Below are 25,654 nucleotides of genomic sequence, written 5' to 3'. Positions count from 1 at the left end.
GAGGGGCGCGGCCCAGCACCGCCCCCCGCGCCGCCCGGCTCCGCGCGGCCGAGGCGGGAACGGCGGGGCTGCGGCGCTGTCTGCCGGGTGGAGGAGCGCGGGGCTGGCGGGAGGGCGTCGGTCGGCGGTGGGTCCGGTCCCGGTCGCGCCCGGCAGGTAGGTGCGGCGTGCCAAGGGTGCTCCGGCCCGGCGGGAGGGGTGCGCTCCCCGCGCTCCTCCGGACCCCTGGGGGGGTTGGGGTCCAGCTCGCCCTCGCCGCAGCACCTCTGGGTGACCGGCCTGTCCGTCGCCCTGAGCCCCGGTGTGGCAGTCGGCGCTGCCGCCGGGCACCGGCGCTTCTGCACGGTCGGGGCTGGGGCCGAGCACCCCTGCGCTGCTGGCGGTTTTGTGTGCCACCTTCCCCGTTTGCTCTGAGGCTGGGGGAGTGCGAACGGTGCTCTAATGTCCAAGGAATGGCGATGTTCTCATCTCTGGAAGCATAGTCGTTGCCTAGGTAAAGCTCTTTTACTCCTCTGTTGGTAGTTGGCCATACTCTGCTGCCCTCCTTGCCCCTGCGAGCTGAACCAAAGTCCTTATCTCACAGGCTAACATCTGTTGCATTTTATTTCTGTGTGGTTTTGTAAGTGGCTGTTTCAGGTTTTATTCTTCCAGGTACCACCAGGTTGAAATAGTTTAGTTTCCACGTTTGTTTGTAAGATGTCCAGGTCTGATCCCAGTTTTTATGCTACATTGGTACTGGGCTCTGGGCAGGATCACTGCTTGGAAGACTGGCCTGCTGTAAGTTACAGAAATGTTCACCTGCAACATTAAGGGTGTGTTTTAGGGCAATGGCTCTGTCCTTAACATTGAGGTTGCGGGGTGGTAGAGTGGGTCACCTTCCTTTTGAGCAAGGTGGTTTTGCTTTACATAGTATCTGTTGTGATTCTCTGGGAAATAGGGACAGGTTGGAATGTGAAGTGGTGGTCCATGCAATTAACTTTGAAGCTTTAATTCAAGAAGTTAGATCTCATACCTGAATATGCCAAGGCATGGTATACAATAATTGAATCTGTCTTTTCTGAGGTTATACCCACCAGGAAGAATATTCACCACATATTTCTAATGAATATCCCTACAGCATGCTTCAGAGTGTTGTTTTAAAACCTATTTTGGTTGTCATGGGATTGAGTGTTGTTTAGGTAGTAATAGAGATTGCTTACATTACTAGATGCTTTAAAAAGCCCTTATTTGCATCTTTTAGCTTAATTCTGTAAGTATCTTCTCTATTTTAATTTTCACAGTGCCTTTCCCACTCTGAATTTGGACAGCACCAAAACTTTGCTTTATTCTTTTCCAGCCATCCATGTGTAGCAAAAATGTCCTCGTGTCATTCTTGGTGACATGGTGTAGTGTGAGGCATTCCTGCCCATGGCAGGGGCCTTGGAACTATATGATTTTAAGGTCCTTTCCAACCCTAACCATTCTATGATTCTGTTGCATCTCCCAATGAATTACAGGCTTTAAATTTGCTTTCAGGTCTTTAGCTATCTAAAGCTTTTGGTGAAGTTTGGGTTGACTTCATCATCCTTCCATTTTTGCCACGGAAAGGAGAAAAAGTTCTCTTCCGTCTGAAGGTGCCCTGGAAGGCCACTTTTTTTTTTATAACGCTTGCTTGTAGGAAGTCCCAGTTTAATACTAGTACTTGCACTGAATGGAATGCATCCATCTTAAATGAACAGGAGGCTGATGGGTCCAGTATTTTTAGAGTTTGACCAAAATGTGGGGTTTGCATTTTTTCTTGGGTTTCCAAGCTGCAGTAAGGATTCCAAATTGCTTCACTTTAATAAGTGGATTTACTAAATACAGGGGCAGACATCTGATCACGCTGAACCCAGAGGCAGGCCTGGCAAATTTTGGAGCTGCCTGTGTGCCAGTGTCCTTGTCCTTGATTAACAAGAGATAAGCTTCACATGGACAGCGGGCTGCTTGGTACACACATGGAAGAATCTCATGCAAGAACCTGTGGGTTTCCAGGGCTTTTTATAAAGGCTATGCCACCTCTTGCCTTGAGGTATCTCACCTTCCCACATGCACCATTCCACCCATTTGTCCATCCCTTATGCCTGAGGACCATGCGTTCATTTTGAGGCCCTACATTTTGAGGTCCAGTTTCATGGGAGGTAGAGGTCCAGCGGTCACTGCCAGCTAGGAGATGTCTGGGAGGAAGCACTGCTGCTCTAGGAGCTGCAGAACTGCTGCAAGAGGCACTGCTTGGCTGTCCCCGGGACTCCAAAGCCTTGCCAGTTTAGTGTGGGGTGGGTTCAGTGCTGCTTTGAAGAAGTAAATGTTTCATATGGATGTCAAAGAATGCAGAGTGAGTCCTGTAATGCTACCACTGCTTTGCGGGGAATATCACTGTTTTTTAATTAAGCTGCATAAACCAGGTGATCAAGCAGTGCGAATGCTATTTTGATGAGCAGATTGCGTTAGCGACGCAGGGAATACAGGTCTCTGCTTTTAACGATTTAAATTGGAAATAACTGCATGGAAGTCTGGGACCTCCTGAACAGAAATGATGAGAGTAGAGGATTTGCCACTTGCTTGGTGTCTGGGCTTTTAGTCATGTTACTTGTGAAGTAACTCTAGTAATATATTTAGAGAGTGAACTCTAAATTGGATCACCATTATTTAATGTTATGAAATTACCAGGTAGCATACCAGTATAATTTACAGATTCAGCAGCCACCAGTGCTGTTTCTAAAACTCATACTCCGTTATTTTCACTATTAGGTGCCTCATTTGGATGTGTTCTAGGCTATACAATTATTATAATGCTATTTGTATAGACACTACTTTTGAGACTGTTCAATTTAAGAAGATGAGGATGTGCTCTGCATGATAAAGATTGTAAGAGAGACATTCCAGTTTTATTATTTGTTACAAGTCTTAACTGAAATCTGAGACATTTGTTAAATGAAGGATTTATGTATTAACGAAAATATGGTTGTTAAAATTGATAGATGGAGTGGCTCATTTAACATTGATACCTGGACTGACATAGGAAATGGTGCTGTCTGAACATAAGCCATACATGTATCATAAATAGTTGCTAACCCATGATTTCTTGTATTTTAGTCTCTTTCAACATTCTGCCCAGTAGTTCTTTGTGGAAGTTTTTTGCACAGTACGGCCAGAGTTTTTTTAATGCAGCTTGTAACAGTTATTAGTCATTTTGCTTTGATTCAGAACTTTGTCTGAAATTTGTGTTGGATCACATCTAAGAGAAATAATCATTTGAAAGAATGCCTGTGCTTAGCCAGAGTGTACTATTTGTAGTTTTGTGAGAAACTTGACTGCTTTTATGTTAGCAACATGAAAACTGAAATTGACAAAAAACTTGAAGGAGGGTGTGTATTTTGTTAGTAAAATAACTCCCATTTTTCTGTCAGGCTTTGTAAGTACTGGAGCATTTGGAGATAAATTTAAGCAGCATTTATATGTAGATAGAAAAGGCAAGTGACCATCAACAGAACACATCTTGACTTTTGAAAATTAACCTTTACAGAGCCAGAGCTCACCTGAGGCATCATTCGTTACCACGGTTCATGCCAGTTTGTGGTGCTGCTCTGGTAACTTCCTCTTCAGACCATACTAGGTTTCCTGTGGCAGTCTTTCTACTTACCACAAGTGCTTTCGGAAGTGCAGAGGGTAAAACCCATTTAGAAGTGTTATGAGTTAGCACATTCACTTCTGCTGATTAAAAGGCAAGAAGCAAGGAGTAGTCTGTCTCTTAGCCTCATGGGGATGACTTGAAACCTGGCTGTGCAAAGTCCTTCCACGGCTACTTAAGTGACTTGGCTGAAAAACAAGGAAGCCACCAAAGGTGCCTGTTAGTTAGAAATAAATTGTAAAAATGACATATTAATGAGCAGAACGCTTGAAGCTAGTATTCAAAAATAGTGATACAAAATGCAAGAATCACTAGATTAAAACCACAATGCTTTGTCTCCACAGAGGAGGTTTGCCTGGTATGTTTTTACCAGTATAGGTAGCTCAACAAAACCTTTATCTTTCCAAGGATTAATTAGATAAGCAGTTAAGAAGAATTTCCCTTATCCTTTATTTAACCATCAAATTCAAACACTACAAATTCATATTCTAGTCTGTGGCATCCCTGCCCATGGCTGGGGGGTTGGAACTAGATGATCTTAAGGTCCTTTCCAGCCCTAACTATTCTATGAGTCTATGACTCTATAAAACCCAAAATCTAACTTAAAATCAGATGCAAGGTTAGTACTGTTGAAATGTCAGATATGAGATTGCTTCCATTTTGATGGCTTCCAGAAATGCTTTAAATCTGAGGAAGGACAGTTCTTTGTGGATCTGATTTATAGACTGGTCTGAGCGTGAAAAAAAAAATGTCTGAAATCATGGAACTTTTCCTTTTTTGGATTTTTAAAGGTAAGCTCTTGATCTTGCATGTAGCCAATAAAAAATAAGCCTTAATCCTAGAAATTAAAGTTTATTATATGTAAATTCTTACTTGGACAGATAGTCTTCAGTTCATATTGGTGTCTTTGGTGATAGTCCCTGCATGAGTGAGATGTGCAGAATTAGGTCTTTTTGACCCAGCTTTCTTTGTATTCAGATTTATCAGGCAGGCTCTTCAGGGTACTTGGATCCTGCAATATTTTGTTTTGCTTTAAATAAAGCAAACAGAACCCAAATAGGTAGTACTTTGTTAATTTTTCAATTATGAAACAAAAGTACTGTGAAATTCAGTAAGTTTGTAGATAGCTGGATACAGTGGAGGGAAGGTGGTAGCATCTTCAATCCAAGCTCTTTTGTTTACTTCATTTTATCCAAGCTCAGCGGTGACTCATTACATGCCTTTGTTAACTGATTATTTCAGTGGGTGCAAGGTTGTATAAAAGTTAATCTAAAAAGTGAACACTAAGGCTAAGAAATGCTTTAAGGTTGTTGGAAGAGCCCAAAATTAGAGAGTTAGAAAGTTAGGGAGAGGAAGCAGAAAGGTGGAAAATAGAGCAGAGCAAGCATGGGTTCTCAACACAGTCGTTTTTAACAGATGTTTATGCAGTGTGGTTAAGCAGGAGCAGCTAACAGCCTTCTAACTGCATGAAGTCTGCACCTCTGATCTCTCTGCAAACTTCACTGACTGCACTGAGAAATTATATTAGGTGGAAATGAACATTAAACTTTTCCCAGGCTTCATCTGTTACTTTGGTTTGTTTTTTCTCTGCCAAAGTTGACTGGTGTATAATTTTACGTCTTAATATCTGATCTGCATTTCTGCATTGTGCTAGCATACCATAAGAAGAAAGCCCAAAACCTTTCCTCAAGTTGCATTGCATTGCAGGTACACTGCAGTCACAGCAGAAACCTCTCCTGCTGAACACCACCACGGGGTCAGCAGCAGCATTTCCTGCCAGTCCATGTATGTGCGTGGTCATGTTCTGGTTATTGAGCTGACAAGCCTTTATGTTTTTCTTACTCGTAGTTTTTTTAGGTGATTGTTTCTGCGCTGCTCTCTGCTGCTTATTCAGTCTACCACGTGGTTTAGCCAGGAAATTCTGAAGCCTTGTTCAGTATGTTGTTTCCTTCATTAAGCTTTCTTTCAATAATAGTATCTGTATATATGTTTATCTGGGTGCTACTTCCTTCTCTAATCACAAATAATTTTGCTGTCGATGCTTGTTATTTGTTAAAAGTCCAAAGGATTTTTGTATCACAGATACATAAATTTATCTGTCATATAAAATTTCTACCCAAAACATTCACTGTCTGCAAAAGCATTTAATAATAATTCTGAAATAGAAAAAACATATTTTCTGAGGAAATTTATACAGTTCTAACCTTACAATGCTCTGTAAAATTGCAATTATATGTTATTTTTTGAATGAAGCAGAAATTACTGCATGCTTTTCTTTTTTTTGCAATCCTTTTAAAAATTTGGTACCACATTTCTTTGTCTCCATGAAGTACTTGATTCTAGCTATGAGTAGCAGTCAACCTGCCTGCTGTCAGCTCACCAAAGAGCCAGTAGATGTGTATTTAATGTTTAGAATATTTTTGTGTGAATTTTGATAGTTGAAATACTAAGTTTCAGCACTCAGATAATTATTTCTGACACAGCTGTAGTGTTTTTCTCTGAATTACATCTAGTCAAATACCACGTTTTTGAGAAACAAAGTATGTGAAATTTATTCTGCTCAAATCTGTCTGCATAGTCATAAAAGAAGATCAAAGAAAAGTTTTAAAATACATGAATTGTGTGCTTAGAAATGTTGTACTTAGTCTGGAAGTCTAATACTGCTGAACTGGAGAACAGCCACTGGTGTGGATGAAAGGAAATCTGAAAATGGAAATAACAGGGAAAAGTAGAATTGAGTAAAGGGGAAAACAGCCTAAAAGTGGTGTGGTTTAGTTCAGAATATTTTCTCTTCTTTTTAACACCTCACTGAAGGAAACAAATAATACCGTATCTTGACCAAACAGCTATTTGTTATGAAAAGTAAGCATGCTGAAAGCTTTGACAGAGGAGAGGACTGCAGAGCTGAGGCAGATCTCTTCAGTGTCATGGTAAGCTGGTGTCTGCAGAGACCTGTTAGAAGGCTTCAGGAGTTGTGGTTTTGATTATATACTGATCTTGTGCATGAATTGTGCCCCCAGCATCCCTGGTTTAACATTGTCTACATAGTAAGTGCCAAAGGAGGCAGGCACCTGAACTTCAGATTATATGCTGTTTCAAGCAGGCGCTGGACTTTTGTTACCAATCTTTGCAGCAACCAGGAGTGGACTTGTGGTGGTGGTAGTGTGAGGAAGAAGAATCCAGTCATCTGCTGTGTGACTGCTCACCTGTCCGTCTTCCTGGCATCTTCATTCAGTAATGCAGCTTGTACCACGTCATCAGATCATGCTTAGAGTGTCTGCAGTTGCTCATACCTGGTTTTTGGTCATACATGTTTCTAGCTATGTATTTCCTAGTGCATACTCAGGTTATGTGAAAAATGCATCTAATACAGCTTGTCTGTACTCTGGATGAAGATAAACGCCAAACTGGAAAAGGGCTTTTTAAACGTTAGCAACTCGGGTGTATTACATTTATCTAGATGAGAGAAAGGATTCCTCCTATTTCAGTGTTCACTGAGACTCACATATAAAATGCGGAATGAGGACAGCTTTTCTTAAATGAAAATACATTACTTCAGTATATATATTAAAAAAAAAGTTTTAAGTTACTGCTTTGAATAATCAGAATAACTGTCCTTTGCTATACAAACCTTATCCTCATTATTAGGCTAAAATAATGTTCATAAGGCAGTTGTGACACATAGCATGGTTTTGGTTACAGAGCAGAAACAGGTGCAGTTTTGCTGTTGGCATTGCATAAAAAAATTCAGAAAAACAGAGGAAGGGAACATTAGCACCAGCTAGACTTTTTTGTTTGTTGTAATAGACACCTAGTTTCTTCTGTTATCATTGGTAGATGCCTAGGGAGAAAATAATCATAAACTGCTGGCGGGTAGTCAAGCCCTGTATTAAACATGCATCAGCCTCTCAAAACCAGGATCTAGGTACAAGTTAGTATCAAGTTAGTGGATGAATTGGAATGCACACTCTTTGACTGGAAGGAGATTTGGCTCTTGTACTGAAATAGGACAGCTTGAAGGCAGCATTTAGGTAAAGGTATACTTGTTTCTCAAAACCTACTGTTGGCATGGACCTGGGGACACTCATCCAAATAATGGCTGCAGCAGAGGAAATAGCACTTTTTAGTGCTAGATTATACACCTTTTCTTCACCTTTCTGTTGGACACAGCTGTTGTTTCTTCTTGTTTACATACTTTTCTGTAGTACCAACAAATTTTTTTTAAAAAGTAGTTTGTGGCAAAACCTAAGATTGCACATCACTCCCTGTGCTTGAGGCATTGTAAGTGCACTGACATTGGTGGTAACTTCTGTTATTCGCTAGTGTGAAGGAAAATCATCCCTGTCAAATGACTGTTAAAGACTAAACAAAACCTTTATAAGAAAAAACCAAAAAGTTTGTTTTTAATTTAAATAACTAAATCTTTTTGTTGCTGTCTTTGTTGTTTTAGAAACTATATGCTGTAGCAGAAAAAGAAATGCTGTGTGTGACAGCTTTCTGATGCTAGGCGTGCTGCTTCTTGATAGTTTTGTGACTGTGCAAGCCTTTCAGTAGCTTTCAAGACCCTGGCACTAGATGGAGCTTTAATCTACTTGCACTTAGAAGTGTATTAAATTTAACCACAAATTAAAAACAGGGAAGAATAAGATACGTATGCCTGCTGCTACATTTACAGTGCCCTTTTCCCCTTTTGTAAGCAGAGTAGTGTAAATTAAATTTAATTTAAATTAAAATTAAAGTCTTGCAGCGGGATTTCCTTGATCTAGTAGGTTCTTTATAATCACTCTTACTAGCACCCTTTAATGTACTCTCAGGCTCATGGGAGAAGTTGCTGTAAGTTAGATTTGCTGAAAATGTGCTTCAGGTTTAAGGTAATGACTAGTCTGTGCTGAATAAAGGTAATGCCGTTTTCTGAACAAAGTTCCTGTTTATATTTCAGGATGGGGTGGGGGTGACCAAGCCTTCTGTTTGCTCTGCTCATTCGGTAATGCATTTGCATTTTTACTTCATGCTACCAAAGCTGGCAATTCAGAATCATCTGTTACCAATCACTTCATTTTTCTCCATGTGTTACTCTTGAAAATATTGAACAAATAGAAACAAATAAAAACCAGCTTTGAAACTGTAGTGTTTAATACTTTTCATTTAGCAAGCACCACGTCTCCCAGGCCACATGGCACGTATCAGAAATTTAAGACTATCTCTGCCTTCCACAGAAGTAACTGGAAGTAGATTTGTTTCTTTTCTGGGGTGCCAGTGTTCTTATCAGCAAGAGACTGCTTCACTCCAAACACTGAAGTAACAAATATGTAATCAGTTCCTACTCACAGCCCCTCTGCCATCTTATTAAATGGTTTAATATAGTAAACCAGGACATACATACTTGAGGAAAAAAATCAGAAGGCATACCATGCTCAGAACACTGGAGGTGATAAGAAGATGACTGGATATAGCACCTGACTCACATTGCCTTCTCAGGGTCTAATCCTTCAGTGTCTTTCACCTTTTATCAGCAGGACTGAGGGACTCCACACATACCACAGAATGAAAACCCTTTGTAGAAAACTGTACATGAATGCAGTATTGCCAATATGAAGAAAAGCTCATATTTCTGGAAGACTTCTACTTTACTACTAAACTGTTAGGGAACCATATTATTTATGGAAGACTACATGCGGTGCTGTAGATGACAGAGTTTGCGTATGGCAATGTGATTACACTACGGGCTGTACAGAGCAGGGGACACCACAAGCAGCTTTCAGAGAAAGACCCTGCTGCAGAACAATTTTAGAAGGGTGTTTTGTAGTTGACCTGGCGAAATTTTAGTTGCTGCTTGTGACCAGATTAAGTGTATTCAAAGTCATAATCTCCATATGTGAATCTCAAGTGAAGTCTGGTGATTAGGTATCTTTTAAGAATTTGTTCTTACAAAGTTGTCACCAGTTGCGCTCAGACTGTAAAATGTCATTAGTACTGGTTTCAAGGGAAGTACTTTGCCACCTTTTGAAGAGAGAAGGAAGCAGTAGGAATGAATACGCTGATACCCAATTCCTCATGCATCTGGAGAGCAGTGAGAAGTTGTAATTCCTGGTGGCATCACTGATACAGGGCATAAAAAGGTGAAATGACATTACTTCTTTATACTTTCATTTCATTTTGCAAAAATAGCTTGTAAAGTTACTAAGGATCAAAATTGCTGGAGCATTCTTTGCGGTATTTGGCAGCTGCTCTGCTGTTGTGCATGTGGACACTGTTTTGTTAAATGGGTAGATATGGCTGGTAAGATGTCCTTTGGCACAATATAGGAAGTATATCTACAGAAATAAGTGTGGTAAAATCTGCACAGTGCATAAACTAACTTCTGTTTCTTTTTTAGATGCTCTTTATCTCAGTGTCGTATGTACTGATTAATGTAGCTGGACAACTCTTCCTTTGCAAGTGGAAAAGAAGATGCATACATTTTCAAAGATGGTTAAAGGATTTACCCACAAAGCTTCCTCAGGACTAAAGATCTGGAAAAGTTTCTCCTTTGAAAATGTGGAGGTTAGATATTAGATTAGATGTAGATATTCAAATAAATAACTGTAATCCCCGAAGTCTGGATAATATCTTGGCAAGTAAACTAAGCAGGTTCAGGGAATGCAGAACAAAGGAATCTGTGGTGACTAACGACCGATTAGTTTATACAGAGTATGACAGCAAGACCATATTTATACAGATGTATGTTGTCCACTGCATTTCTTTTCTTCATTTAATTGCTCTCGAGGGTGTGGTTTATGCCTTTGCTTTAAGAATGCTTGACAAGCATGTGCTTGTCTGCACGGCTGAATTTTTAGTGTTCCTTTTAAATGTGGGTATACAAAACTGCAGACACAATTCCAGTGTTGTTCATGCCAATGCTACAAGGAGAGTTAAAATCACCTTGTTCCCTCTTACTACATTGCACTTGCTCAAGCACATCCAGTTGCTGCAGACTGGTAAGTCACACTGAGTCTTAATGCAGACAGAGACGTGGTGGGACAGCTCACATGACTGGAATATAGTCATGGAGGGCTATGTCCTTTTCAGGAAAGACAGGCCAGCCAGGAGGGGTGGTGGGGTTGCTCTTTATGTGCGGGAGCAACTACAATGCACTGAGTTCTGTCCAGGGACAGATGACGAGCGAGTTGAGAGTCTGTGGGTGAGAATTAAGGGGCAGGCTGGCAGGGGTGATACTGTTGTGGGTGTCTGTTACAGACCACCAGATCAGGATGTGGAAGTTGACGAGGCCTTCTACAGGCAGCTGAGAGCGGCCTCACAGTCACAGGCCGTGGTCATCGTGGGGGATTTTAACTTCCCTGATGTTTGCTGGAAGGAGCACTCAGCAACCCAGCCACAGTCCAGGAGGTTCCTCCAGTGTATGGATGATAACTTCCTCCTGCAAATGGTGGATGAGCCAACCAGGAGAGGAGCGCTGCTGGATCTCATCCTCGCTAACAAGGAGGGTCTGGTCGAAGCAGTAAGGGTTGAGGGCTGCCTTGGTTGCAGTGACCACGAGATGGTGGAATTCAGGATCTTGTGTGGTAGGACCAGTAGAATAGCAAGTAGAATTGCAACCCTGGACTTTAGCAGGGCAAACTTTGGCCTTTTCAAGCAATTGCTAGGGGAAATCCCATGGGCAAGGCTGCTTGAAGGTAAAGGGGCCCAAGATAGTTGGTTGGCATTCAAGGATTGCTTTTTCCAAGCTCAAGATCGGAGCATCCCGACACATAGGAAGTCAAGGAAGACTTATTTAGCCAGGAGACCTGCGTGGCTAAATAGGGAATTGCTGGGTATGCTCAAGTGGAAGAGGGGAGTTTACAGGTCATGGAAGGAGGGGCTGGCCACTTGGGAGGAATATAAGGCTGCTGCTAGAGGATGTAGGAAGGCAGCTAGGATGACTAAGGCCTCCTTAGAATTAAACCTGGCGAGAAGGGTCAAGGACAGCAAAAAGAGCTTTTTCAAATACATGGCAGATAAAACTAACACCAGAGGCAATGTAGGCCCACTGATGTATGGGATGGGTGCCCTGGTGACAGAAGATACAGAGATGGCAGAGTTACTGAATGCCTTCTTTGTCTCTGTCTACTCTGCTGCAGGCAGTCCTGAAGAGCCCTGTACCCCTGAGACCTTAGATGAAGTCAGGTCAACGGAGCGGTTTGCCTTAGTCGATGAGGAATGGGTTAGAGACCAGTTGAGCAATCTGGACATCCATAAATCCATGGGTCCAGATGGGATGCATCCGTGGGTGCTGAGGGAACTGGCGGAAGTCATTGCTAGACCACTCTCCATCATCTTTACCAAGTCTTGGGAAACGGGAGAGGTGCCTGAGGACTGGAGGAAAGCAAATGTCACTCCAGTCTTCAAAAAGGGCAAGAAGGAGGACCCGGGTAACTATAGACCGGTCAGCCTCACCTCTATCCCTGGGAAAGTGATGGAACGCCTTATCCTTGGTGCCATCTTAAGGCATATCAAGGATAAGAGGGTTATGAGGGGCAGTCAACATGGCTTCACCAAGGGGATATCATGTTTGACCAATCTCTTAGCCTTTTATGAGGAAATAACACTGTGGATGGATGATGGTAGAGCGGTGGATGTGGTCTACCTTGACTTCAGCAAAGCATTTGACACAGTCTCCCACAGCATCCTCACGGCTAAATTGAGGAAGTGTGGTCTGGATGATCAGGTAGTGAGGTGGACTGCGAACTGGCTGAAGGAGAGAAGCCAGAGAGTTGTAGTCTATGGGGCAGAGTCTAGTTGGAGGCCTGTAACTAGTGGAGTGCCTCAAGGGTCAGTATTATTTAATATATTCATCAATGATTTAGATGAGGGAATTGAGTGTACTATCAGCAAGTTTGCTGATGACACTAAGCTGGGAGGAGTGGCTGACACGCCAGAAGGCTGTGCTGCCATCCAGCGAGACCTGGACAGGCTGGAGAGTTGGGCAGGGAATAACTTGATGAAATATAACAAGGGAAAGTGTAGAGTCCTGCATCTGGGCAGGAACAACCCCAGGTTCCAGTATAGGTTGGGGAACGACCTGTTAGAGAGCAGTGTAGGGGAGAGGGACCTGGGGGTCCTAGTGGACGACAGGACGACCATGAGCCAACACTGTGCCCTTGTGGCCAAGAAGGCCAATGGCATCCTGGGGTGTATTTGAAGGGGGTGGCTAGTAGGTCGAGAGAGGTCCTCCTTCCCCTCTACTCTGCCCTGGTGAGACCGCATCTGGAATATTGTGTCCAGTTCTGGGCCCCTCAGTTCAAGAAGAACAGGGACCTGCTGGAGAGAGTCCAGCGCAGGGCAACGAAGATGATTAAGGGAGTGGAGCATCTCCCCTTATGAGGAAAGACTGAGGGAGCTGGGTCTCTATAGTTTGGAGAAGAGGAGACTGAGGGGTGACCTTATTAGTGTCTATAAATATATAAAGGGGAGTGTCACGAGGATGGAGCCAGGCTCTACTCAGTGGCAAACAATGATAGGACAAGGGGTAATGGGTACAAACTGGAACACAAGAGGTTCCACTTAAACTTGAGAAGAAACTTCTTCTCAGTGAGGGTGACAGAACACTGGAACAGGCTGCCCAGGGAGGTTGTGGAGTCTCCTTCCCTGGAGACATTCAAAACCCGCCTGGACACATTCCTGTGTAACATTATCTAGGTGTTCCTGCTCTGGCAGGGAGATTGGACTAGATGATCTCTTGAGGTCCCTTCCAATCTCTAGCATACTGTGATAGTGTGATACAGGTCCCTTCCAACCCTAACCATTCTGTGATAAATTACAGTTTCACAGGAAGAAAAAAATCTGTGATAAATAAACTACTTGGAATGTTCTTTACAAGTTACAGGGATCAGGCTAATGAAACCAAGCCAGGAAGCAGCACCTCTGTGGTGTAAACCCAAAGTAATACTATAAGTCCGGAGCAGTATGTGTTAGCATACAATGGGAGGGAAGCTCTGACTTCCTGATAATTACTAATTCTTATTAAAATCTCTGCTTGCCCATTTTTTGTAATGTTTTATTTACCTGCTGTATTAGATGCTTTTGGAGTTGGATGCATCAGACACTTGAGGACAACGCTCTTTACAAATACTGCTTCTGAAAAAGTATGAAGTTCTTTCCTTTTGTTGTGTTGGCAGTCAGGCAGGATGACAGCACTGTGAGTGAAAAGTAGAAAGGGCAAACAGAGACATGTTCTGTAACCACCCAGGTCCTGAATCTGGTTGTGTACTGTTCCTTGTGATGATACCACTCCTGATCTCTGAATGATTTGCGATTCAACAGAACTAGGTCCACAGTAGCTGTGGCAACCAAACCACAGAAAGCAACTTATGACCTAAACCTGAGGTTGCTCCTCTTCGAGCATTAATGGGGTGGGTTTTTTCCTCCCAGCAAGCTATGTTAAATGGCCAAGAAAAGAAAGCATAGCAACTGTTCTTTGATTATGACAGTGCTTTGATGGTTGCATTTTACTCTGATCTAATCTCAGTAATAGGAAAAAAAAAAAACAGAAGTTGGGAACTGAAATTATGACACTCATAATTTTGCCATTAAAGCACTGAATTTTTTCTTTATTGCTTCACTACAAAATCCAACCTTGAATTCTGATCTTCATCCAGGCCTATCTTTTCAGAGACTTTGGTTTGCCCAGTAGGAGTATACAGATAGGACAGGCAGGATGTAAGGAAGTCCTCCGCAAGGCATGCAGTTGTTTGCAGCATCCAGTTAGACATGGCCTGCAAAGAATGCACATAAATTGTCATTATGTTCTCACCTTCTTATCTTTGGATAATTCTGTTATTTATATCAGGAGCGTCTGTGGTGCTCAGTGTGTGACCTTTGAGGAAATCTTTTTGAAATCTCACACACAAACTTTACAGGTTTATTCTGTCGTGTACCATTGCACTGGGTCTTAGTCACCCTGCAGCCTTCCAATGAAGCAGGGCTTCAATTTCTATAATTAAAACAAATAAAAAAAATTAATAATTTAAAAGAAAGAAATACATTCAGTCACTTTGGTTCATCTTTATTTCTCTTCAGTGAGCAAAAATCTTTTGTCTCTCACAGCTGAATATTAAATAGGTGAGCAGGAAATAATTTTGTCACTTTGCTCCTCTCTGGAAGAGATAAAACCACTTCTTGCATATGAGAGGCTTAGGCATAAAATAGACACTAGGCTGCTCTGCAGTGTTAAAGCTGATATGCTTCCCAGTATATTCAGAAGATCTGGGTCTCTCGAGACTGTAAGTTCAGAAATGCTGACATTTGTGAGTTTAGGCAGCTGGTAAGCAGGAATGTTAGAGCTCTGGGTCCCTGAAGTGGCTGAACCCTTCTGAAGACTGTTGTGAGAAAGAGGATGTTAGAGCAGGAATTGAGTTCTAAACAGACCCTAGTCCAACCTCCAATTGCTCTTCTCTCTGTGGTAGACATTTTGTCTCTGCGTATTCCCAGGTCATGTACCACTTGCATTTGAGTTCATGTCCAGAATAGCTCAAGTCCAACAGTCTGCCAGGAGCGCAGAAAGCCCTGTGTTGTGACTAACTCCCAGTCTGACCTTTTGTACTGAGCCTGTTACCAACAGCTGGGAAAGATCCCATCATCAAAGCTTTCTCTCCGTAGCAGAAGCATATGTCTGCCTTTAACAGTTTACTGGTGATGTGTTTGACTAGCATTGAATTGCTGGATTGTAGTAGTCATCTTCTCGGGCTTCATTCCTGTTGTTGGGGGAGGTCTCCTTTGTGTTTTCTTGAGCTGGGTTGTTTAGGGGATGGGAGTTGGTGAACTCTGCCTGTGCTGGCCTCCTAAGGTGTTCCTGGTGCCTCTTGCTGCTACGTGCCATGGATGCTTTTGCCTGCTCCCACATGAATATAATACGAGATGCAGGGCAGAGGAACAGGAGAGCAGCAGCTCTTCTATTCTTTAAATGCCATTTAGCCTTTAAAGGGCTAAATACTGGTTTGCGCAGGCAGGTTTTTGAGTGTTTTTTTTTTTTCTCTTTCTGGTGGTACCAAAACAAACTCATTTAAATAAACATTTTGCCTATGTTTCCTTTCATGCCATTTTTCACAGACCCCACAGCAGTATTAACTGCCAGCTATTGCAGTATAAGCCAAATACAGTGGAGCATCTGAGTCTTATGTAATAATGATGTGCTGAGTACCTTTTGTGTTTCTACCTAGAAGAGCTCCATGTTGCTGTGATTACCTTATTTTGATGATAGAACATTGGATTTTGGTTGTTGTTGCAAGTGGAAAAAAACAGCGATTGATAGAGTAGAATTAATTTGCTTCACTACCAAGTTGTTACTTCTGATGGAACAGCAGGCTACATTGGGCAAGAGTATGTCAGAATGCAAAGATACTGTAGTCCCAGCACCAGCACTATACAGGCCCTTGTTACAGAGAAGATCCTTTGTTCTTCAGTGCATTAATGAGGAATTCCTTTTCCACTTTCAGCTCTGATAATGGCAACTGTAGCACTTGCTCCAGCAGCTGATCTAACTAAGGAAGCAGTTGTTTTGTGTGTTCCTTGGAGGCGAATGCAGTGCTACTGCTAAATCTTTGCAGCTCTGTCATGTTAATGCCAGAAAAGAGAGAGTATTTGATTTTCTTAAAAAAACAAACAATCCTACCACAAACCTTGCTTTTTGTGGTCGGCCCCTCATAAATGCTCTGGGCTCCATTCAGTTCTTTCTACTGAATAATTTCAGCGTAAGGCCCTTGTAAAGTTGGCTCTAAAATGAATTTAGTCCAAACCTTTTGTTTGTTAGTAAAGAACAAGTTATAGACAGTAGATCTTTCTTGTTTAATATGTATAAGCTCCTTTTACAAGCTCTATCCAAAGAACATTCAGTTAATTACTCAAGGCATCTTGTTATTTGAAGCCACTGCTAGTAGGGGAAGTGAACCTGCTTTTGAGAAAGCGCAAGCAGTTCTTTCTGACTGCTTTGTTCCTGGTCCTACAGCCCTGCTGAGCACTGCATGTTGCTCCCTCACCAATGGGACACCCTCGCTGTGTCTGATTCTCTCAGTGCTCCAGCACAGGGGAGGAATAACTGACATCAGGCAAATGGCACCTAGGAACAAAATCGAGCAGCATGATAGGAGAGTTAGGGTGGCTGCTGGGGCAAGGGGAACTGAGCTGACTTCTCTGCTTTCCTGTGTGGCCAGTCCTCTTCATGCTGGAGGAGAGCTGGGCAGGGATGCAGAGGTGGTGCCAGCTGCTGCAGGACACTGTATACTTGTTTTTTCCAAGGCAAGTCACCAGTGGTTTTAGATAAGTGCAGGAAACTGGTGGTGATTCAGATTGGGGTTTAGGCATAGCTGCCAGCTGATGGGCAGCCTTTCTGCTTCCAGCAGAGCCTGGCTGTTCCTGAAAGGGCTGGCACATAGCTTTCCTGACCCCTTTTCCCAGCCCAGGAGAGCAGCAGTTGCATTGTGCACCTTTAGGGAATGGCCCTCAGTGTTAGGGATCCCTGTGCCCTTCCTTGGGGGGCCCAAGAAGGGATGTGCTGAGGAAGCCTGAGGCTGGTCAGGAGGTAGAGAGGAATGTCATGGGCAGTTTGTGAGGGCTTCTGCCCTTCCATCAATGCTGTTGCTGCTCCCCTGTTACAGACCGGGAGGTTTCATGCTGCAGAAGCACTGTAAGAGCTCCTCAGCCTCCATTATCCCCTGGCACTGGACATGAGGAGTAGGGCAGAGCGTTTCTTCTTGCCAAAAGCCCATGACACCAGCCTTGTGCTGCTGCTGGGTCCGCTGCTGCCCTAGGCTGGCCCTGCCTGCTTGCTGGCATCCAAGCACTGCTGTGACCCACGGAGGTGACTGGCTCATGTGCTCTGGGCATGCAAGGTGGGAACTGCTTTTCCTCATCTGCTGCATCAGTGCAAAAAGCAGAGGCTTAATGTTAATCCCCTGGAGAGCTGGCGTAGGAGCTGCCTGTTAGAACCCTGGCACAGCAATTAGACCCGGGTGATTAGCGAGGGAGTACTGCGGCTCTGCTCTGGCGCCGAGGAGCACGTGTTCTCTTGTGCACTGAGTGGAGCCGGGCCTGGGCCTGAGTCTTGGCTTTGAGTGGAGGCACAAGCTGGAGGACTGGCTCCCAGGGTTGCTGGTTTCCATTCCTGGCCCAGGCAGAGTCTGGGTTAGTAACCAAGGCAGGAGTCCAGAGTCCCCCTCCAGAGACACTCTGCAGCACTTCAGGAGTGAGATGGGACCCTGCATGTCCTGCTGCCGGTGGCCAAGGTCCTTTCCCTCCTCTCAGAGGCTCAGTCATGCTCCTGACCAGTGAATGCACAGGAGAGAGCCACAGCAGCTGTGCAACAGCGAGGTGTCACAGTGGTTGTGCTGTCAGAGTACAGCAGCTTTCACATCGGGGGAAGAAAACTTCCAATTGCAGAGACGGCTGCCCCTCTGTAAATAGCAAACCAAGTGACCTAATTCAGCGCAGCGGCAGCTCCTTGGAGGCATCCCTAAACAGGCTCCATGGCGGCCGTGCTCAAGCTGACTCATCACTTCCAGCAAGGCAGAGATTGGAGCTTTCAGGCCCTAAGGATTTCACTCTCTTTATTAATTTTAAATTGATTAAAATGAATTTTTGCAGTATCAGGAGAGACTTGCCTAAAGAAATGGTTGCAAAAAAAAGAAGGAAATAGTCTGTGGGAGTTAACTGTGTGCTTAACAATCTCTGGCTCAAAGAGCTGTGAGCACCCATTGCGGCTTGGGAGGAGTCTTATGTCAGCTATTATGTCCTGGTAGATTAGCAAAGATGGGCTTAATCCATCATTATTATTAGAAAGTTACAATTATAAAGTGTCTTTGCTTATACCCAGCACAAACCCACTGGTGTCATCATCCATGCCAGGGTGGTATTACAGGCATCTGCTCTCAGCTACAAGGCTTTGTCCAGAAGTCAAGGTCTCTTAGGGAAGTGCATCCCTATAGGAGCATCCTGTTCTCTCCCAGCATTGCCCAATGCCTGATGAGTCTCCTCATATGGTCCAGAGACTCCCTGAGGTAGCTTGTGGAGTGTCTTCTACCAGAACAGGCTGTCGGGTCCTCTGCTCAGCCTCCAAGTACAGGTGCTGCAGCAAGTGTAGGCAGTAACAGATGGGTGGAGGATCCCTTTTCCAATCAGTTAGAACTAAGCTTTTCCTCTGGGCCATTCTCACTTGCTGTTTGTGCCCCTGCTCTGCTGGGTGGAAGATTCCTTATGCTGTGAAGCAAGAGGATTGCTGTCTCTCATGATTTCTGTCTGCTCCAATGTAACAGCACAAGTCAAGGTTACACAGATACTTACAGCTTTTCCATTCCACCTCTCAGCTTTCACACAGATGGGGAGGTGGGTGCAGTCTGCCATCAAGCCAGCACCCCAGGGATGCCTGTGGACCCAGCCAAGGCAGCATCAGTGAGGATCCTTCCATGCCATGGTGGACTCCAGAGGTGTAGGAACCCCCTTGGATGTTACAGAAACATGGTCAGAGCCCTCTCCACAAGTGGAATTCCCCCTGAAGGTTTGTCCTGGGACATTATCCCTCATCCTCCCACCTGCTGCTTTGGAGGGGGAAGGTGGGCAATGACACCCACCTCCATGGTGCTGCACCAAGAAAATAGTGCAGGGTCTGGCCCTGATTGTCAGTAGGGATTGTTCTCTGTCAGTGAAGGTCAGGGCTAGCTCAGACAGCATAAACAGTACATTAATTGATAAAGCTTTTTGTTCTGTAAATAAATACCAGCAAATTCAAAAGAAAAAGAAAGAAAAAGAAAAGCTGATGGAGAGCTCTGTGGTACTTCAGAGAAGACAGAGGAGAAGGCAGAGAGTGGAGGAGCAGAATATGGAATTCACATGGAGATAATGAAGCAGCAGGTTTTGTCAGCCTGTTTTATGCCTATCTAAAAAAAGATACCCCCTATTTCAGTGAAACTAAAGAATAAAAAAAAAACAAAAACAAAACCTCTGCAAAAACAATTTGACATTTGCTATTGATTAAAGTAGTGAGGCACACAGAGTTCTAAGAAGTTGCATGAAAGCATTTTTGGTCTGCTTTAAAAAATTCCTCTGAAAGATATAGTGATATCACTCATATGCTGTCCACCTATCTGTCTCTTCTCATCTCTAGGTCTCAAAAGCTGAACTGCTTCTAATTCAGATGCCAAAGCAGAATCTGTTTCTCATGTGCCCTGCATTCAGCTGTCAGACTTGCACGCAATGCTGTAAAACAGATCCTGCTGAGGAAAAGCCTGGCTAATGGGGAGACCTATAGTTCCTATGCACCTCCTTGAACATCAGGAGCAGTCAACTGGGGTGACTGGAGGAGTCCATCTCTTTCCCTTGCCCTCTAAGATCAGGTACAATGGGGTCTTTCTTAGTTCTTGATGTCCCACAGTCAGCAGCAATGCTGTGTCCTGGGTCACTCACCACTCCTGTAGTATGCTCCCTTTGGCTTCACCTTGGAGATCTGTGAAAGATGGTAAAGGACTGGGTTATTTTGCATGGTGTGCAGGTTGCTGTTTTATCTGAGAGTGGCTTATGTGTATGTTTTAACATGTTTTAATTTTTTTCTGATCAAGGTACCTTCCAAATTAATAAATTATACTAATTAATTCCTTCCTGTGCTTAAATATTTAGTTATACTTAGTGGTTTACCCAAGTAAGGAAATTATAAAGTAGGATAAGAACAGTGGATTACAGAATGTTCTTACTTCATCCATTTTGTCAATTGCAGTTTTAGTTTTAATTATTTATAACGCACCATAATGTACTAGTTAATTTACAGTAGCATATTTCTGTACTGCCATGAAATTAGTGACATGAGACTTACTGCAGCACTTGCTGTTTACTCTTTGCTGATTGATACACACATGAATTATGTGCAGAATAGAATTACTTTCAAATCTATATAGACTCAGCTGGAGGGTTAAGGTGTTTTAAACTTGCTAGCTCTTCATGTAGTTAAAAATAGAGTCATCTAAGACCTGATCCTAAAGAAGTACATGAAATCAGTATGACTATTCGTGGAAGGAAGGTTCTGGCAATGTGAAATTCTTTCAGTCTCTCTAGGGCCAGGCCTCAGTCAACAGTCATTAAAGAGCATGTTTTAGTGTTTTTAGAGCAATATTCTTGTATACGGTTATCTTATTCCTGTTTCCTTTTAGTTAAAAGATACCTAACAAGACTGCCTTCTCTGTCCCGTGTGAGTTGCTGCAAAGCCTGTTTTAAGCTCTGCTGCTTGTTAATGATGAGCACGGGTGTGAAGGTCAGAGAAGTGCTGGCCCTGTGGGCCTGAAACATGGGTTTGACAAAACAAAATGGTGTGAGATTCACAAGGCAAACAGACTTGAAAATAGAGAAAATATTTTTCACATTTTTTAAGTTTTATCACTCAGCTGTGCTATTTGTAGTAGTAGTAGTAGACATAACATTTGCAGAAAGAAATGTGACAGATCTATTTAGCTGGCAATATGAGGTATCTCTGTACTGATACCACATCTTGCCAACAGCTCCCATCCTGTGGTGAAAGTTGTGTGTAGTTACCTAACAAGACAACGGGCTGTCTTCATTATGCATTTCCATTTTTTCAAGCCAGAGATAAGACATGCCCAGCTATGCCAGGAATTAAAACAACCCAACACGTTTGTTCTTGTTGGGTGACAATGTTGCCCTGTATTCTCAAGAGCAAAACAATTATATTCTCTGTATTGTCACAGGCTCTGCTATTTAGTGGTAATAGCTGACAAGCATCAAAAAAACCCACAACAAAACAAATAAAAAAATGCAACTGATGACATTCTTCCTAGCAAGTGCCCTACCTTACTCCCTGCTTTGCTTCTTTTAGCTCCGGGCTAAGGGTACTGCTTCTGAAACAAGCATGATTCACCCCCTCCAGCTATAGCAGCAGCTGGCCTCGGAGGGTTTGGTTCTCCTATTCACCCTCTTACAATGGTTTGCTATGAAACATGCATAACCGTGCTTTCTTGCAAGTCTGTACGTGAAGCCACAAGGACTTGTGAAGGCAAGGACTGGCTGGATGAACAGAACCCGAGGGGCTTTGCCCCTCAAAATTCGGCATATAGGTCCCATCAAGTAATTGAGATTCATTTTCTTTCTCCTTGAGACTTTTCTGGAGGAACCACCATCGCCTTGCTGGGTGGCCAAAGTAGTAGAGGTGCAGACCTGTGGGTACCTGCTGGGTAAGCACTTCTGCGCTCCTGCCAGCGGTGGTGGGTGGAAGGGCTGTGTGCAGGAGGGTCAGAAGCTTCTTGCGCAGCTCCTGTGTCCCACCAGCCCTTGTGTTGAGTCACACAGCTCCAGCTGGGCTCCACATGACTGAAGGCAGAGTCACACCCCACACTACTGCACAGGAGGTGAATGTGTGCACTGGCAAGCACATAGCCTCCTTTAGTTTTCTGGAGGACAAGGGCTGGGGTGTAAAACTTTCCCACAAAATCACCCTTGGCATTTACGCAAGCATCCCTCTGCTTGTTCCTGGCTTGTAGCCTCCCCCTTCAAGAAGTCAGTACGACAGACAGATGAATTTTCCAGAAAGCATGTGACTGAGTAAACCCTGCAGGGTAGACAGTGGCTCTGTGAATAAGCCCCACAGGGGAAGAGCACTCAGTAGAGACAGGCAAGGGTGACAAGACCCTCAGAGTAATGCAAAGAAGCTGACTTTATCTCAGCGTGAACGGAATGGGAGGGTGGCCTTTGTTTTAAATAAACAGATATCAACAGCTGAGTAAATCAACTGGGGGTGTAAATGTCTCCCTGAGTTAGCCATGCTGGCAAGGGAGGGGGGAGGAGTGCTTATATGGCTCAGCCCAACCTAGGATAAAACATCTGAACAGCTAACAGGGGAATTCTGAAGAACAACAGGCTTGAGCTGGCATCAACCCACATATCCCTGTTTGGGGATGCCCAGTGTTGTGACAGTGAGTGTACTATGGAGAATGGCAATGGGAATCAGGGAATCACGCTGGTATGGGGACTGAACTGTGTATTGCAATTGCTAACTTGCATTTATGTTGTGTTTTGTATTGTTCCGCTAAGTCAGAAATCCTGTGTGCAGACAGTGGCAGGAGTGCCCAATAGCTGTCAGGGCTGGTGGCTTCAGGCCATTTCACACTGCGTGGTGCCAGCACTTGTTCCAATTCTGCACATCCCATTACTGTCTGGCCTCTATTTTCCCTCACAGACAACAGGGAGAGCACCCCTTTCAAACACTGTGGCTGGTGCAAATTATTTTTGTAGGTACCTTTATTTCACACATGTCCATCCAGATAAACAAGGTTCTATGTTGTTCAGTCAGTAACAGATTCTTTGTCATTTAGTCTTGCTGATTTTTTTTAATTGTTAGCATCAAAATGCTGGTGGCCTGTGGTTTCTTGTCCTCTCTTACGCACCACAATCATTCAGTGCTGGGTAGTAAAAACGATCCATGCACAAAAAGCTGGGCACCCCAGCTCTGCCTGTCATCCTGATCTCCTGAGTATGGTGCCAGTTCAGCAGGTCAGTGGCTCTCTGAGCTTGTACTAGAGATGTAGGGAGGCAGCCAGCACAACCGTATGGATGGAATAGTAATTTATAACGGTATTGTCCTCTGTGTCCTCCTATTAAGGAGGAAACTGCAAGTTACTTGTGCAAACCATTCAAAACATGAACTTGGGCAGGTCTTTGTTAACCCATGTTGGGAGACAGAGAGTCCTTTGGTGGCAGTTGATTTCTCACATCTCTTGTGTGTATGAAGAATTCTTATGTAGCAAGAATGTGTGTACGCATATTGCAGAAAGGCAGAAAATAATTGAAAGAATTTCTCTATTCTTTTTTTTTGCTTCTAATTTGCTCTTTAGGATTTATTAGAAAGAAACCTAGGCAATGAAGAACCTACAGAAATCTCACCAGGAGCAATACCCACATGCAGGTGCCAAATGCCTGCATGCACCTGAATTCAGTTGAGGCAAAGGAGCTGAATATAAATGTACTACAGAACAAAACAGGGCCAGTTGGAGGGTTTTCTGTCAGAGAAAGGAAGAGCCTGGGGAGGTAGCAGGCAGAAACACTAGGCAGTTACATATTCCTCCTTGCTGTAAGTAGTGTATCTGGAAGAATGGGTATGTCTTGATCTGGTCATTTGGCCTAGTGAACTCTTCCAGCTAATGCTTTTTTATCTAACATTTGAAATCTTGGAGGGATTTATATTTTTTATGTATATTTAAAAATGTGTGTGTGTATATATGTATGGGTGAGGTTAAATATGTATTCATTATCAAAGGCTCCAGAAACACTATGCTGCTGTCTCTGAACATAAAGAAAAGCAACAGAAGATACAGAAAAGCTTGTCAGGGTTGCCGTGAGCAAACTAACAGCTGTGTAAGTTGTGTCAGTATTGGATTCGAGAAAATCTTTTGTTGGTGTGTGGTGGTGCCATGCAGTTCAGGCTGTTGCTGGAGCGCTGCAGAGTGGGGAGACCGGTGCTTGCTTGCCAGCCTGCAGCATCTACCTGCTGTGGTTGGGGGGCAAGGGTGCCAGGGCTGGGACAGCTTCGCAGTGGTCAGGGGAAGAGGTAGGCTTGGGAAAAGTACCATGGGGATCCCGGTAAACGGGGCTGCAGAGGCTTTCAGCAGGAGTGCTTGCAGCTGGGATGCCACTGCCAATAGGCATGTATGTGGTATGGTGCAGCTACTGTCCTATTTCATCTAGTCTTGGCCTCATCCTCCTGCACCAGCAGCTTGAGGCTGGGAGTGCCTGACCATGGTGTTGCAGGGAATGAGACCCACAGCACCATCTTTGCCCTGTACAGCCCCTGTGCTCTGTTGCTTCTGGCTTTCCTACAGGAGCGGTGGCAGGTGGCTCTCGCAGGTCCATAAAACACCTTGTGGGTTTGACAATTTCACAGGCTTCTAAAGCTGTTAGGTTTCCAGTATTTCCTTCACCAGTCATTAATGAAAAAGCTTCTTTAAGTCAAGTAAAAATGCATTTAATTCAGTACTTATCTTGCAGTCTCAATCTCATCGTACCTCTAATTTTAATGTAGGCTGAGTCACTTTCATCCTACTGCTTTAAAATCAGACTGTGGAGCATGGTTGTGTTCTGGTATGTTTGGGAAGTAGAACAATTTTTCTCTCAGTCAGATCTGTCCTGCCAAGTTTCCATCACTCTGTGCTCTTAGGTATAAAAATAACATATAGCTGGGGATGGTTTGCAGAGTTAGTTTTATGACTGTAAGCAAAATTGAAATGTGAAGAATGCCAGCTTACATTATGCAGATTGATTTATAAAAATAAAGTATTAGTCCCGGTGAAATATTTAACCCTGTTTAGATAATTCCTTTGGGAAGAATTTGCATTGTGTATGCAGTACAGTAGTTTGCAGTACTTGCTTTCTCTATTTTGCTTATCTGTGGCCTACTGGTTCCTCTTCTGCCTGCCTGTAGAACCTTTCTCTGAGGTTGCAGTTGCTAATGCTTTTGTGCTTAAAGTACTGTGTTTCCCCTCCCCCCCCCCCCCCCCTTCTTGTTCTTAGAAACATCTGATTTGGTTTTTGCAAATCCAAAGACTTCCCTTTGAGACAGATTCTTGGCATGGAAAACACAGGCAGAACAGCTGTAGTCTGGCAACGCTATAAACTCCTGGAAACAGTTGTGACGTGAAGCCTTGACAGCAGGTAGAGCTATTGCAAATGCTGTATTTGCAAGTAAATGTCCCTGTGCATACAGGAAGAGGGTACAGAAAATACAAGAGGAGCACCACAGTATGTGTGTGATTGGAATGCATCTAAAATATTGCACTCCTGGATCCACAGTTTAGGAAGAACATGGCAAAACTAGAAAAATACTGAAAATGGGACAAATCCAAGATTGAACAAGCTTGCTCTGTTTATATACAAAATGTGGTTGTGAATCTGGGCTGATCTATTTTTTGCATATACAGGATGGTTTCTTCACAAGAATTTGAAATGTAAAACAGTGACTTTTTTCGGGGGGGAGGGGAAGATGGTAAT

General features: G+C 43.6%; 1 long non-coding RNA gene across 2 annotated transcripts in view; it reads left to right on the top strand.

Moving 5' to 3' along the window:
• The first annotated feature begins 19 nt into the window (after positions 1-19).
• LOC130605968 (uncharacterized) overlaps positions 20-25,654 on the top strand; it is a 37,894-nt gene continuing 12,259 nt past the window's right edge. The window contains exons 1-4 of one of the 2 annotated variants that reach the window (XR_008973837.1): positions 20-156; positions 18,982-19,172; positions 19,779-20,007; positions 23,506-23,576. This is a non-coding gene — a long non-coding RNA (uncharacterized LOC130605968). Of the gene's footprint in view, positions 157-18,981; positions 19,173-19,778; positions 20,008-23,505; positions 23,742-25,654 lie in introns of both variants that reach the window. The other variant, XR_008973836.1, reaches the window with a different exon arrangement.

The sequence above is a fragment of the Pezoporus wallicus genome, unplaced genomic scaffold (genome assembly GCF_028554395.1).
Source record: "Pezoporus wallicus isolate ANWC-B61680 ecotype Strahan unplaced genomic scaffold, APGP_CSIRO_Pwel_v1 scaffold_7402, whole genome shotgun sequence".
Classification (NCBI taxonomy): Eukaryota; Metazoa; Chordata; class Aves; order Psittaciformes; family Psittacidae; genus Pezoporus; species Pezoporus wallicus.
Note: the sequence above shows the minus strand (reverse complement) of the source record. Positions and strands in the feature narration are given on the sequence as shown.